Consider the following 16,871-nt stretch of genomic DNA (forward strand, 5'->3'; position numbering starts at 1 on the left):
GGTGCTCTGCAAAGCTGTCACCTCATCTGTTTATGGTTTCTTCAGTAGAGGGGAACACTAAATATAGTATTCCAGACAGGAGAAAGTGCAGGTAGCTCACTACTCCACATGAAAAGATGATTTTGGTCTTGGGATGGTATGAAGGGAAGAGTTTGCATGTCAAAGTTCAAAAGATCAAAGTAAATTAATTATCAAAATACATATATGTCACTATATACAACCTTGAGATTCATTTTCTTGCAGGCATACTCAATAAGTCCATAATTGAACAATAATAAACCATGTATCTTCCCCTCTGCCATCCCATTCCTAACTGGACATTGAACCCTTGGACACTACCTTACTTTTTTAATATATAGTATTTCTGATTTTGCACAATTTTAAATCTATTCAATATATGTATAGTGTAATTGATTTAGTTAATTACTTATTATTATATTTTGTTTTGTTTTTTTCTATATTATGTATTGCATTGAACTGCTGCTGCTATGTTAACAAATTTCATGACACATGCCAATGATAATAAACTTGATTCTGATTCATGTTAGAATCGATGAAAGACCACTCCAACTTGGGCATTCAGCCAGTCTGGAATAGACAATAAACTGTGCAAATACAAAAAAGAAAGAAATAATAAATAAATAAATAAGAAATAAATATCAAGAACATGAGATGAAGAGTGTTTGAAAGTGAGTCCATAGGTTGTGTGAACAGTTCAATGATTAGGGAGGTGAAGTTATTCCCTCTGGTCCAAAATCCTGATGGTTGAGGGATAATTGTCATGGTCCGGTCCATGAAGTCCGTATTCCAGTTCACGGTCCGGTCCATCGACCCTTGCTCCAGGTTTTCCTGTCTACTCTGTTTCTGTTCTTGTTGAGTTCTAATTGAGGCAGCTGATGCTCGTTGAGGCTGGCTGCCTAAATACCTTCAGAGACCAGGGTGTGGCTGCTGGATTGTTCTTGTCCTTACTCCTTGTATCCCTTCCTCTGCCTTCTGTTTCCTTGCCTGAAGCCCTGCCTTGTCTCGCCAGGAACTCTTGCCTCGCCTGAAGTTCTCGTCTCGCCTTGCTTTGCCTGAAGCCTTGCCTTGTCTTGCTGGTAACTCTCACCTTGCCTCGCCTGCAGTCTTGTCCTGGAGCCACCCTAGCTCCCTTCCTGTCCATTGCCTCCGTCAGGTAAGCCAGGCTGTCTCGCCGTTACCTGCGGTTGGTTCTGTCCCTTCCTGTCCCTTCCCTCTGTTGGGTAAGCCAGGCCATCTCGCTGTTACCTGCGGTTGGTTCTGTCCCTTCCTGTCCCATGCATCCATCGGGGGGGGGGGGTGATCCGCGCCCTGCCCAGGAGAACCACGCCCTGCCCAGGTAAACTGCGCCCTGCCCTGGAGGAGCCTGCCTAGCGTCAAGCCTGAAAGCTCCAGCCTCCTGCCTAGCCTCTATCCTCAAGCCTGAAGACTCCAGCCTCATCCTGCCTGCCTGCCAAGCCTCGTCCTTGCCTAGTTCTGGGGTCCGAGCCAGAGGCAAGACTCAGGTACTGGATCCTTGTCCAGTCTCTGGCTCGGAGTCCATCCTGCCTCCTGCCAAGCCTCGCCTCTAGCCTCAAGCCTCAAGCCTGAAGACTCCAGCCTCCTGCCCCTTGCCAAGTCTTGCCTCTAGCCTCAAGCCTGAAGACTCCAGCCTCCTGCCTCCTGCCAAGCCTCACTTCTAGCCTCAAGCCTGAAGACTCCAGCCTCCTGCCCCTTGCCAAGTCTTGCCTCTAGCCTCAAGCCTAAAGACTCCAGCCTTGTCCTGATTGCCTGCCAAGCCTCGTCCTTGCCTGGTTCTGGGGGCCGAGCCAGAGGCAAGACCCAGGTACTGGGTCCTTGTCCAGTCTCTGGCTCGGAGTCCAAGCCCAGGCTCCTAGCTCTCTTGTCCAGTCCTGTTCCAGGTTCCTGGTTTTCCTGTCCATGTCTTTGCCATCGCCCTGTATCCTAGTTCTGTCCCTAGTACTTCAGTGTCTGTGTCTTGCACTTGGGTCCATTGCCAGCCACTGCCGTATGACAATAATAACTGTTCCTGAACCTGCCGGTGTGAGTCCTGAGACTCCCGTACCACTTTCCTGTTGGCAGCAGTGAGAAGACAGCATGACCTGGGTGGCGGGGGTCCCTGATGATGGATGCTCTTTTCCTGCGACAACGCTTCGTGTGGATGGAGTTGATCTCCTGTGGTTGCAAGGATAAGATCAGTAAGAAACGGAGTGGTTGCTGGAGATGGAAGAGTGAATAAAGAGTGTTGAAGGGAATGAAGGAATGCTGAACATGGAGAAGATGGGCAGATGTATTTGATGGTGAACCCACTAGGGTGGGTATGTGGCTGGAAGAGGCTTGGGTGATTTGGGAAACAGTGGCTGTTGTGGGGAATGTGAATGTTTAGGGGTTGGAAGCTGGTGGTGTAGGGTGGGAAAGGAAACAAGTAGAGAGATCATGGAAACTGAACAGATTGAAAAGGAGGAGGTGCTTGCTGTCTTGAGGAAAATTAAAGTGGATAAATCCCCGGGACCTGACAGGGTGTTCCCTCGGACCTTGAAGGAGACTAGTGTTGAAATTGCAGGGGCCCTGGCAGAAATAATTAAAATGTCGCTGTCTACGGGTGAGGTGCCGGAGGATTGGAGAGTGGCTCATGTTGTTCCGTTGTTTAAAAGAGGATCGAAAAGTAATCCGGGAAATTATAGGCCAGTAAGTTTAACTTCGGTAGTAGGTAAGTTATTGGAGGGAGTACAAAGAGACAGAATCTACAAGCATTTGGATAGACAGGGACTTATTAGGGAGAGTCAACATGACTTTGTGCGTGGTAGGTCATGTTTGACCAATCTCTTGGAGTTTTTCGAGGAGGTTACCAGGAAAGTGGATGAAGGGAAGGCAGTGGATATTGTCTACATGGACTTCAGTAAGGCCTTTGACAAGGTCCCGCATGGAAGGTTAGTTAGGAAAATTCAGTTGCTAGGTATACATGGAGAGGTGGTAAACTGGATCAGACATTGGCTCAATGGAAGAAGCCAAAGAGTGGTAGTAGAGAATTGCTTCTCCGAGTGGAGGCCTGTGACTAGTGGTGTGCCACAGGGATCAGTGCTGGGTCCATTGTTATTTGTCATCTATATCAATGATCTGGATGATAATGTGGTAAATTGGATCAGCAAATTTGCTGATGATACAAAGTTTGGGGATGTAGTAGACAGTGAGGAAGGTTTTCAGAGCCTGCAGAGGGACTTGGACCAGCTGGAAAAATGGGCTAAAAAATGGCAGATGGAGTGTAATACAGACGTGTGAGGTATTGCACGTTGGAAGGACAAACCAACGTAGAACATACAGGGTTAATGGTAAGGCACTGAGGAGTGCAGTGGAACAGATGGGATCTGGGAATAGAGATACAAAATTCCCTAAAAGTGGCATCACAGGTAGATAGAGTCGTAAAGAGAGCTTTTGGTACATTGGCCTTTATTAATCAAAGTATTGAGTATAAGAGCTGGAATGTTATGACGAGGTTGTATAAGGCATTGGTGAGGCCGAATCTGGAGTATTGTGTTCAGTTTTGGTCACCAAATTACAGGAAGGATATTAATAAGGTTGAAAGAGTGCAGAGAAGGTTTACAAGGATGTTGCCGGGACTTGAGAAACCCAGTTACAGAGAAAGGTTGAATAGGTTAGGACTTTATTCCCTGGAGTGTAGAAGAATGAGGGGAGATTTGATAGAGGTATATAAAATTATGATGGGTATAGACAGAGTGAATGCAAGCAGGCTTTAAGGGGAGAAAAAAACCAGAGGACATGGGTTAAGGGTGAAGGGAGGAAAAGTTTAAAGGGAACATTAGGGGGGGCTTCTTCACACAGAGAGTGGTGGGAGTATGGAATGAGCTGCCAGACGAGGTGGTAAATGCGGGTTCTTTTTTAACATTTAAGAATAAATTGGACAGATACATGGATGGGAGGTGTATGGAGGGATATGGTCCGTGTGCAGGTCAGTGGGACTAGGCAGAAAATGGTTCGGCACAGCCAAGAAGGGCCAAAAGGCCCGTTTCTGTTCTGTGGTTTCTATGGGAGCTGGAGTCTATAGACAGAGAAACAGATTAAATTAAAAATTGAGGTTAAAAGAATTGCAGAGACACAAGTATACAAAGACACCATTGAAAATAAAATTCAAAACCCCACTGGAGACCAACCACTTGTATGTAAAATAAAATTGTAATTGCATTCAGGAAATTCTTCAAATATTTTTTGCAAGTCTGATTTTATTTTCCAAATAAACATAATTTAGGCTTCCAACAAAACACAATAAACTCTAGAAAACTCATGCTGTGAAGTTCAACTATAAGCATTCGGGAGCTCATTAGAAAGGGCACACCCATTTGCAAAGGACAAGACAGCAATGATCAAAGTGATCAGTTTAACGGAAAAATAAATGATTTGGACAACTGATAATAGGGAGACTATAATTGTGTAGCTGATCTCTGATTAAGATTGTAATTCAAATACTTTGTAAAATTTCATCAGTATTTAGAAGAAGCATGCACACAAACAAATGTACAAAGCCAGCATTTGTTATAAACATAGATATTGGTAACATGAGTGGGTCTGCTGACAAACACTTGTTGCATCTTATTACAGATTTCAGCTTTTTAAAGTGTTGCTCATTTACCATATAGCTCTGACAGGCTCTATGAGCCAGTGGTTCTAATTTTTTAATGATAGTCATTGCAAGTTTATGGAACTATTCCTATAAGCAGCCTCTTCCTATAGATGCTGCTTGGCCTGCTGCGTTCACCAGCAACTTTGATGTATGTTGCTTGAATTTCCAGCATCTGCAGAATTCCTGTTGTTTATGGAACTATTGTTTGTATGATTATAAAATATACAGGAAAAGTTATGTATCTTGTTAATTTCTTCATATTGATTGAAGTCCTACTTTGATATGGATTCAGGGATATCACAAAGTACCTTCTGCCAATTTTCTACGTAGAAAATGACACGACTTGAAAGGAAACACAACATTTTTGTTTTAGATACACCACTGATTCAATATTGTTATTAACCTTCTATGTAATATACTAAATATTTCAATGCAGAAAGTAGCCAAAATCATTTCATGATACTTTGAGTAACATGTTCTTTCTTTAATAATCTAAAACCATGATCTGAAAACAGTTTCTTTTATTTTTCCGATATACTAGGCATTACATTATTCTGGATGATTTCTTAAACATGTGATCATGAACTTCGGTTGGTAATCCACTGCGTTGTGTTATTGTTGGGAAATAGGTGACGAGGCACTCCAGAATAGAGGACCTGGTGTTACCAGTGTTGCATTTGGACATAGTCTGGTGTCTGAATTGGCTCTGAACAGTTCGAATTTGGGTTGAGTTTTAATTTTGTAATAGAGCTGCCAGTATTTTACAGATAAGATTGGTATCTAAATATGGTATAGAAACATAGAAAACCTACAGCACAATACTGGCCCTTCGGCCCACAATGCTGTGCTGAACATGTACTTACTTTAGAAATTTCCTTGGGTTACCCATAGCCCTCTATTTCTCGATGCTCCATCTACCTGTCCCTAGAAGACCCTATTGTATCTGCCTCCACCACCGTCGCCGACAGCCCATTCCACGCACTCACCACCCTCTGCATAAAAAACTTACCCCTAACATCTCCTCTGTACTTACTTCCAAGCACCTTAAAACTGTGCCCTCTTGTGTTAGCCATTTCAGCCCTGGGAAAAGGCCTCTGACTATCCACACAATCAATGCCTCTCGTCATCTTATACACCTCTATCAGGTCACCTCTCATCCTCCGTCGCTCCAAGGAGAAAAGGTCAAGTTCACTCAACCTATTCTTATGAGGCATGCCCTCCAAACCAGGTAACATCCTTGTAAATCTCCTCTGCACCCTTTCTATGGTTTCCGCATCCTTCCTGTAGTGAGGTGACCGGAACTGAGCACAGTACTCCAAGTGGGGTCTGACCAGGGTCCTATATGGCTGTAAATAGGTATAATTTCCATTTAATTTTTAATCAATGTGTACCTTCAAACAATATGCAATTAATATGTGGAGAAGCTTATGTGTAAAATTCACATTATGAAATTTGTGTTTCCTTTTAAATTATGGCAAGCTGGTGGTTATGCAAGTGTTTTCCATATTAGAATTCACTTGTTCTACTTTCTGAAAAAATCTGTTTTTAGCAGTAAACAACTACAACTTTCTTTATAGCTTCATTACAAATTTAAATATAGAGTTGCCTACAATTTTAGTCTGGAAAGTAATTGAACCAATAACACAATAAATCACACACATAATCCCAATTTTACAGTACCTGCTGTTTAAATCTTTCATCACATTTAAAATACAATTTTACAGTTGCTTACCTGGTAGAAGTAACAGTGTCATTAACATATGCACATGTTTTTAATAAAAGCAAGAATGCAGAACTTACTATTTTCTCCTGAACAACAGCAAAAGTTAGTAAATTGACCTTTGTTCTGATAATTGTGCTTCTGTGAGTGAATGTGTAATGGGTTGGTCTCTGTCCCTTAATAGAATTGCTTCTTCAATAAACTCTTAATCTTTATTGTGCATCCTTACTGTTATCCAGTTGTAGCTGTTTTCAGATGTCAAAAATGTGTAAAGGTATGTTGGAACACTGCTATTGAAAGGACAATGGAAAATTTCAAAATTGAGGCCAAGTGGGGTTTGTTTAAAGCAGTGATTCTGAACCTGGGATTCACGGATGCCTCGGTTAATGATAAGGCTCCACGGCATAAAAAAGAGTGGGAGCCCCTGGTTTAAAGTATTATAAAGTCCATTGCAGGTGAGCAGAGTTGGTAAGCTGTTGAATGGTAAAGCAGATTTAAAGAGTTCCTTTTACTATGTTCTTGCAATCCGCTGGAAACTTTGATAAAGTAGAAGGTGGACAGTTATCAATAATCCATAAATGAATGTGCTAGTTCTCAAAGATAGTTCGTAATATGTAACAAGACAGTATTAGGGGTCTTCTGTTGTGTCGAAAGCTGTTAAAATGTGGTGGTTGGTAATCCAGACATTCTGAGTCTGAATCCAGTCATGGTAATCTGAAGATTTGTCAGCAGGTAAATGACTATAAAAGCTATTAGGTTATCATGAATCCAGCCAGGTCCATAATACCTAAAGGGAAGGGTTTGCTACTTGACCCTGTTCTAGCTAACATCAGTTCCACATGATGTGGCTTTCTGAGTTGATGAGTATTTACAGAATTTTCTTTATTTCTTAGGTTTCAAGCATCTGCTGTATTATGCTTTAGGATTCTAGATTACTCTCTGACTCAGATGCCAATAAAGTCACTCATTAAAAGTCAATAAATAAATTCTGTCTTTTTTAAATGCGCAAGAAGTCAGAGTAAAGATGATGATGATGTGGTTTAGCTCACACTTAGCGGATACTTTATTAGATACAGGAGTTTACAATAAAAACATAAGACTATGAGCTATAGGAGCAGAATTCGGCCATTTGGCCCATCAAGTCTGTTCCTCCATTTCATCATGCCTGATCTAATTTCCCTCTCAGCCCCAGTCTTTTGCCTTCTTCCCCCTAACCCTTTGTGACCTGACCAATCAAGAATCTATCAACCTCTTCCACAGATTCACCACCCTCTGGCTAAAGAAATTCCTCCTCATCTCTGTTCTAACAGGACACCCCGCTATTCTGAGGCTGTGTCCTCCGGTCTTAGACTCTCCCACCATAGGAAACATCTTCTCCACATCCACTCTATCAAGGCCTTTCACCATTCAATAAGTTTTGATGAATTCTTCTGAATTCTAGTGAATATGGGCCCTGAAGGGTCTTGGCCTGAAACGTTGACTGTACTCTTTTCCATAGATGCTGCTTGGTTTACTGAGTTCCTCCAGAATTTTGCTTTTGTTACTAGGATTTCCAACATCTGCAGATTTTGTCTTGTTTCTGACTACGGCCTAATTTATCATGAGGCTCCAAGTACCCTGAGACCTCATCCTTAATAATAGATTGCAACATCTTCCCAACCATTACTAATGCCTCCCTGATCTCTTCAGCCACCTCTTTCAGAACTCTGTGCTGTACAGCATGTGGTCCAGGTGACTCATCTTCCTTCAGACATTTCAGTTTCCCAAGAATATTCTCTCTAGTTGTAGTAACATCATACACTTCATGCCCCCTGACACCTGGAACTTCAACCATACTCCTAGTGTCTTCCACAGTGAAGACCGATGGAAAATACTTGTTCAGCTCGTCTGCTATTTTGTTGTTCCCCATTACTACCTTCTTGCATCATTTTCCAGTGGTCCGATATCCACTCTTGCCTCCCTTTTACACTTTATGTATCTGAAGAAACTTGTGGTATCCTCTTTAATATTATTAGCTAGCTTACTTTTGTATTCCATCTTTACCTTCTTAACAACTTTTTAGTTGTCATCTGTTGGTTTTTAGAAGCTTCCCAAACTTCTAACTTCCCACTAATCTTTGCTCTATTATATGTCCTCTCTTTGGCTTTTATGTTGGCTTTAAGTTCTCTTGTTAGCCACGGTTGTATCATCTTTCCTTTAGAATACATCTTTTTCTTTGGGATGTACATATTCTGTGCCTTCGGAATTGCTTCCAGAAATTCCAGCCATTGCTGCTCTTCCACCATACCTGCCAGTGTTCGATTTCAATTAATTCTGGTCAACTCTTTTCTTCTGCCTGTGTAATTCCCTTTACTCCCTGTAATACTGATACATCAGACTTTAGCTTCTCCTTCTCAAATTTCAGGGTGAATTTGGTCATATTTTGATCACTTTCCCCAAGGGTTCTTTTACCTTAAGCTCTCTAATCAATCCTGGTTCATTGCACAACCCCCAATCCAGAATAGCTGATCCTCTAGTGGGCTCGACCATGAGCTGCTCTAAAAAGCTAAAAAGACATCTTGTAGGCGCCCTAGAAATTCCCCTCCTGGAATCCAGCACCAACCCAATCTTCCCAATCTACTTGCATACTGAAATCCCCCATGACTATTGTAATATTGCCCTTTTGACATGCATTTTCTATCTCCCGTTGTAATTTGTAGGCCACATCCTTACTACTGTTGGGGGTCTGTATACAATTCCCATCAGGGTCCTTTTACCCTTGCAGTTCCTTAGCTCTATCTACAAAGATTCAACACCTTCTGACCCTATGTCACCTCTTTCTAATGATTTGATTTGTTTTTGCCAACAGAGCAACACTGCCCCCTCTGCCTTCCTGCCTATCCTTTCGATACAATGTGTATCCTTGGACATTAAGCTCCCAGCTCTAATCTTTCAGCTATGATTCCATGATGCCCACAACATCACACCAGCCAATCTGCAACTGTGCTACCTTATTCCATATACTGCACGCATTCAGATATAACCCCTCCAGTCCTGTATTTACCCGTTTTGGTTTTGTCACACCATGCTCAACCTTTTGATTCCTAAGTTTGTTTGTAGTCTTACCAACATCAGCCTCCACATCCTCTCCACTAACCGTTCTGGCAATCTGGTTCCCATCCCCCTGCAACTCTAGTTTAAACCCCACCGTGCAGCATTAACAAACCTTCCCGCTAGGATATTAGTCTCCTCCAGTTCAGGTGCAAACCGTCCCTTCTGTACAGGTAACACCTTCCTTGGAAGAGAGCCCGATGATCCAAAAATCTCATGTCCTCCTTCCTTCATCAATTCTTTAGTTATGTACTAAACTGTATAACTTCCTAGTTCTAGCCTCACTAATATGTGTACGTGTAGCAATCCTGAGATCACAACCTGGAGGTCCTGCCCTTTAACTTAACACCTAACACCCTGAACTCCCTATGCAGAACCTTGTCACTCATCCTACCCATGTCACTGGTACTTGCATGGACCACGACTCCCGTTTGTTCACCCTCCCACCTAACAATGCTGAGAACTCAGTCTGAGATATCCTGGGCCCTGACACCCAGGAGGAAACGTACCATCTCGTTCTCACCCACAGAGCCTCCTTTCAGTTCCCCTATCACTGCAGCGTGCCTGTTCTTCCCCTTGCCTGTATGATTCACAGAGGCAGACTCAGTGCCAGAGACCCAACCACTGGGACTTTCCTCTGTTAGGTCATCCACCCCCTCGACAGTATCCAAAGTGACATACCTGTTGTTGAGGGGGATAGTCACAGGGGTACTCGGCATTGGGTTCTTAACCCTTTCACCCTTTCACCTTCCTGCCTGTCACCCAGTTTTCTGTGTCCTGCAGCTTGGGTGTAACGACCTCTCTATATGTCCCATCTGTTACCCCCTCAGCCTCCCGAATGATCAGGAGTTCATCCAGTTCCAGCTCCAACTCCTTAACACGCTTTGTTAGAAGCTGCAACTGGATGTACCTCTCGCAGTTGTAGTTGTCAGGGACACTGGAGGGCTCCCTGCCTTCCCACATCCCACAAGAGGAGCATTCCACTATCCTGCCTGTCATCTCTACCTAGCAGTACGGATATAAGGAAAAGAACGAGAAAACTTGAGTTTTTCTTTCCTTTCTCTGTGAAGCCTCTTTGCAGAAGCTTCGAAGAACTAAAGCCATAAAATCAGTACTCAGGTGACAGCCGGTGTGGTTTACTGAATAAAATGGCCACAGGAGTAGAACCCGGTATGGTTTTCTGCAGCTGTAACCTATCAACTTCATTGTTTGACATGTTGTACAATCAGAGATGCTCCTCTGAACGCCACTGTTATAACACGTAGTGAGTTACTGTCACCTTCCTGTCAGCTTGAACCACCCTCTGACTTCTCTCATTAACAAGGCATTTCCACCCACAGAACTGCCATTCACCGGATGAATTTTGTTTCTCGCACCATTCTCCATAAATTCTAGAGACTCGTGTGTGAAAATCCCAGGAGATCAGCAGTTTCTCAGATACTCAAACCAACCTGTGGGTCACCAACAATCATTCCATAGTCAAAGTCCTGATTCTGATGTCTGGTCTGAATAACAACTGAACCTCTTGACCATGTCTGCACTAAGTTGCTGCCACATGATAGGCTGATGAGGTATTTACATGAACAAGCAAGCGCACAGATGTACCTAACAAAGTGGCCACTGAGTGTACGTTTGCTGTTATGGGAGTAATAATATGCTAATTTTAAGTAAAATATCAGTTACCTGCATAACCACAGTTACAGCATATTAAAAATGTATTAAGCTGGAAAGCAATTTGATATTTTTTGCAATTCATATAGTGTTTTTTACATTTAAAATCTGAGGATTTAATATGTGGTATTGGTCTTAAGTTCAGGCAAAGGCTAAAAGTTCTTTTCGCAAATTAAAATGGCAGAGGCTTTTTATATTTAAGAAAAGCCATAACAATTCATTTATTGTACTCCAAAAAACTGAACACAAAGCGTGTAAAAACTTTACGTAATTACATCATCACATCAGACCAGCCTCTTAAAGTGAAACCCCAACTTAATCTTGGTGTTTGTGAATTATGTACATTTCTACCAATTACATTACCCTATAATGACACAAAGTATGTTTTGTCATGGTAACCCCTCCACCCTTCCACCAAAATAAGGAATTTTCCAAAAATCCCAGGAATTGGATCTTAGGTAGAGCTAAGGTGGAACCAAGTGACCGGCTCTTCGAGCTCGTCTGCGGAAACAGCTTGAATTCCTCTCTTTAATGTCTCTTTATTTTTCATTGTCCAGGTGGCTGGCGATCTAGCGAAGTCCCTGATCTGCAGTAACAGTAGAACTGCAGCTTTTCATGGCGATGAGTTCCCATTCTTGAAGCTCACTGACTGACCGGCCGTTTCCCGACATTCTCCAGGTGCCAGGGTGTGGCCCAGCGGATGACCGATTCCAGGCCCGTGCTGCTGACTGGGTCGTCACGGGAGAAGGAACGTCAGGAGTTTGCGGCGGTGAAATGGATGCTGCCGATGGAGATCTCAGTGGTTGAGTCATCACTTCCTTTCTCCTTCTCTCGATGGTGGGGAGAGTTAGCTGCTGGTTTTCCAGTCGGAGAATCTTGGAATAAAAAACGACGCGGCAGACTGTAACGTTGTAACAGTGACTGTTTGTCCGTCTCCCCTTTCGCTGTAAAATGGGTGACAGTTCTCTGTCCCTTGTAGACAGCCTGTGGCATGTCGAACTGTCGGGTAAACAATAGTTTTTATTGACGGCAGATCATGGTCTCTCTTTGGGTGCTTTACTGTTGTTTTTTGGGTGGTGGGTGCTGATTTTTTTGCTGAAATGGGTGGGGGGGAAGGGAGGGGGAGGTTGATGCTTTGCTGCTGCCTGTACAGGGGAGGGGGAAGGGGAGAGGGGCTTTGGGGTTCTCACTTGTTTCTGTTGTTCGTTCTTTTTTTTTTGGCGTGTGCCTGCGTGCGTGTGCGTGTGTGCGTCCGTGATGATGTCTTTTTCATGGCTTTTACAAGGCGCGGAGCGAGAGAGAGACTGTGTGGAGCACCACTCCCCATACAGACATTTTCGCAGCATTTTCCCTTTATTTTATGAGGTTGAGTTGCGATCTCGACACTCAACCTGGCACGGATGGAAAGCGTACTCGGGAGCGGACCGGACTGGATTCGAACCCGGGAACCTCTGCTCCCGGGTCCGGCGCTGATGTCATTGCGCCATCAGCCGGCCTCTTTGTTGTTCATTCTTTTGGGATTCTGTTTGTCATGGATGTCTACAAAGAGTAAGAATTTCGGTTTGTACACTGTATACATTCTCTGATAATAAATGAAACCATTTGAACCATTTGAATTAGACATTTCAGAAAAGCCTTGTGATATTCAGATTACAGATTGATGATCACAAGGGTGAGAATGCCTTGGGTTATGTGGTTGAGAAGCTTTAGAAGTATCCATGGCATTATGGGGAGGAAGAGTGGCACAAGGAATTGGATAAAGTGGATCTCCGCAGATTATTTTAAACAGAATCACAGAACACAAGGTACAGAAAGAGCCCATTGAGTCTGTGGTAGAATGTGCAAGATTAATTTAGCAGATCCCATTCCATTGTTCTTCATTGCCCAATACAGATTCCTTTCAAATGCTTATCCAGGTCCTTATTCAACAGCAGAATAGAATGTGTCTCCATTAACTGCTGATAATAGAGTTCAGGACTGAGGTGCTCTCAGCATTAAAATAAGTTGGTGCTACTGTCACTTTTGGTTGATTTGCTGGATGTATTCTTCTTATGGTCCTGGTTCTTGACCCATTTGGGAACAGCTTTGCTCTATAGCCTTTCTGATTTTCATTGCCCTTCTTGGGTTCCCTTCTGTTTTAAGAGCAACTACAGGCTTCTCCAGTCCATCCATGTTACTAAAATCTCTCATCCCTAAAATTCATTTTTAAAAATCTCTTCTGCATTTTAAAACTGTCAAATCTTTCCTAAAGTGTGGTGCACAAAATTGGGCATAAAATTATAGTTGTGGCTTAACCAATCAATGTTTTATGAAGGATCTGCATAAATTCCTTGCTTTTCTATTCTGTTCTATTCTCATTTGCTTTTTTAGCCAACTGATCAACTTGCCCTCCCGCTTTAATCTAACTATGCACACCTGCTTCCAAATGGACTTGTTGAGCCTGGTTGCTCCAAGTTAATAGTCATAAACCATCAAAGGATCTGTAAGAATACACCACAGTTGTCACAGTCGTAGATGAGTGTGTCTCCACAAAATCATTCAGAGCCTTTCCCGCCCAGACGTCCTGCATGAACTGTGAGATCCACAATCTGAGGGCCAGATCAGTGGCATTCATGTCTGGCAATCAAGATAAATACAAGAGGTTCAGATATAGTTTCTGCAAAGCTATCTTACGTGCAAAGTTGCAATTCCAGACCAAACTTGAAGCACTGAAGGGTGCTTGACAGCTGTGGCAAGGCGTGAATGCTATCAGAGTGAAACTAAGTGATATAGGTGACAACAAAGCTTCACTTCCAGGTGAGTTCAATGCTTTTTATCCTCACTTTGACCAGTAAAACATGGAGACATCTTCACAAACTCCCGCAGCCCCCAATGACCTTGTAATTTCAGTCTCTGAGGCCAACATGAGAGTGTCCTTCAGGAGGGTGAAACCATGGAAAGAATCCAGTTCAGACAGGGTACATAGACGAGAACTGATCAACTGGCTGTATTCACCAATATCTTTAACCTCTCACTTTGGCAGTCCTAGGTACTCACCAGTTTCAAGTAGGCTTCAATTATTTCAGTGCCCAAGAAAACCATGGAAACCTGCCTCAATAACTATTGTCCCGTAGCACTTACACCCACTGTGATGAAGTGCTTTGAGAGGTTGGTCATGAAACATATCAACTCCTGCCTGAGGAGTGACTTGGTTCCAGTCCAATTTGCCAACCATCACAACAGGTCAACAGTAGATGCAATTTCACTGGCTTGCCACTCAACCTGGAACATCAAGACAGTGAAAATGCATACATCATTGACCACATCTCGCATGCAATACTACCATCCCCTCAAAACTAATTAATACACTTCAAGACCTTGGCCTCACTACCTCCTTGTGCAACTGGATCTTTGATTTCCTCACTTGCAGACCCCAGTCAGATTAGTATGGCAACATCTCCCCCATAATCTCCTTCGACACAGGTGCACCACGAGGCCGTGTGCTTGGGTCGCTGCCCTACTTGCTTTATACTTACGACTGTGACGCTAAGCTTAGCTCCAGTGCCATAATACATATTTAAGTTTGCTGATGAAGCTCGCGTCATTGGCTGTATCAACAGTGCTGACGAATCAGCATGTGGGAGAGAGATTAAAAATTTGGCCGAGTGTTGCTACAACAGCAGCCTCTCACTCAATGTCAGAATGACAAAGAGAGTATATGGCCTGGTATGGAAATACCCAATTCTCTCGGGATCAATAAAGTATGTCTATGTCTATACCCTTGTATGGAAAAGCCTACAAAATGTAGAAGATATGGCCCAGTCCATCACAGGTAAAGCCCTCCCACTATTGAGCACATCACAGGAAAGCAGGTTTTTGTTCCACTTAGGTTGTTGTCCATCCTGTTGAATGCAGCCTTTCATTGATTACCCACAGGAAAACAAACCTCATGGTTGTATATGGTGAAATGTATGTACTTTGATAATAAATTGACCTTGAACTTTGAAACTCATAGGCTACTCAATTTCCTGGCAGAGCATAAAGAGCAGGTTTACGCCTTCTATGTCAAATCACCTTAGAAAGCATGAGAGCTTGGTACGGCAGCTGCTCTGCCTGTGACTGCAAGAAACTGCTGAGAGGGTCAAGGACACAGCTCATCACATCACAGAAACCAGCTTCCCCTCCGTGAACTCTGTTTATGCCTCTTGCTGCCTCAGTAAAACAGGCAGATCTCACCTATCCCAGGCATTCTCTCTTCTTCCCCTCTCATTGGGTAGAAGATATAAAATGCCAAAAGCACGTTACCACCAGGCTCAAGGGAAACTACTGACTATTGTAAGAGTATTGTTTGGTCCTCTAATACCAGATTGACTTTTGATCTCACAATCTGCACTTTATCTGTAACTGTAATACTTCACTCTGCATTATTGTTTTCCCTTATACTACCTCAAAACACTGTTGTAATGAAATGATCTGTATGGATACAAAACGTTTTTCCATGTACCTTGGTACATGTGATAATAGTAAATTAATTCCAATATATCTTGTGCTTTAAATCATTTTATTCTTGGTTTAATTTCAGTGAAGGTGGGCTATGTCCTCTCCAAAATCTCCTGTGGCTGAATTTTCAGGTGAGAATAATAGCAAGATTATTCTGAGTTAAGTAGAAGAAGTCCAATAGCAATACTTTGGAGGTTTTTTAAAATTTATTTCTTCACACGATAAGGGCTCAACCCTAATTGTCTTTCCATTGTATTGTTATCTGGGTAATTTCAGGTAGTCATTGGGGTCAACCATTTTGATGTGAATCTCGAGTCCAATGTAGGCTACACTGTGGATGTCACCAAGATTGAGGGTGTAGTGGATAGTGAGGAAGACATGATCTGGACTTGCTGGACAAATAGGCTGGAAGATGGCAGATGGAATTTAATGCAGGCAAGTGTGAGGTGTTGCACACTCGGCCTTTTCTCCCTGGAGCGACGGAGGATGAGAGGTGACCTGATAGAGGTGTACAAGATAATGAGAGGCATTGATCGTGTGGATAGTCAGAGGCTTTTTCCCAGGGCTGAAATGGCTAGCACGAGAGGGCATAGTTTTATGGTGTTTGGGAGTAGGTACAGAGGAGATGTCAGGGGTAAGTTTTTTACGCAGAGAGTGGTGAGTGCGTGGAATGGGCTGCCGGCGGCAGCAGTAGAAGTAGAAATGATAGGGTCCTTTAAGAGACTCCTGGATAGGTACATGGAGCTTAGCAAAATAGAGGGCTATGGGTAACCCTAGGTAGTTCAAAGGTAAGGACATGTTGGGCACAGCATTTTGGGTTGAAGGGCCTGTATTGAGCAGTAGGTTGTCTATGTTTCTATCACTAGGACTACCTAGGGTAGCTCTTACAAACTGAGCGGTAACACACTAAGTGGAGTAGAGCAGTGGTCTCCAACCACTGAGCCGCGGACAGCTACCGGGCCGCGAGGAAACGATATGATTGGGGACCCCTGTAGTAGAGCAAAGGGATCTGGAAATACAGGTCCATAAATCATTGAAAGTAGCGTCACAGGTAGATAGTGTCCTAAAGAGAGCTTTTGGCACATTGGCCTTCATGGCTCAAAGTATTGAGTCTAGCAGTTGGGATGTTACATTGAAGTTGTATCAGACATTGCGGAAGCCTAATTTGTAGTATTCTCTGCAGTTTTTGTCACCTACCTCCAAGAGAGATGTACTGTAAATAGGATTGAAAGATACAGAGAAAATATACAAAGATGT

Source organism: Mobula hypostoma, chromosome 15 (assembly GCF_963921235.1).
Source record: "Mobula hypostoma chromosome 15, sMobHyp1.1, whole genome shotgun sequence".
NCBI classification, from domain to species: Eukaryota; Metazoa; Chordata; class Chondrichthyes; order Myliobatiformes; family Myliobatidae; genus Mobula; species Mobula hypostoma.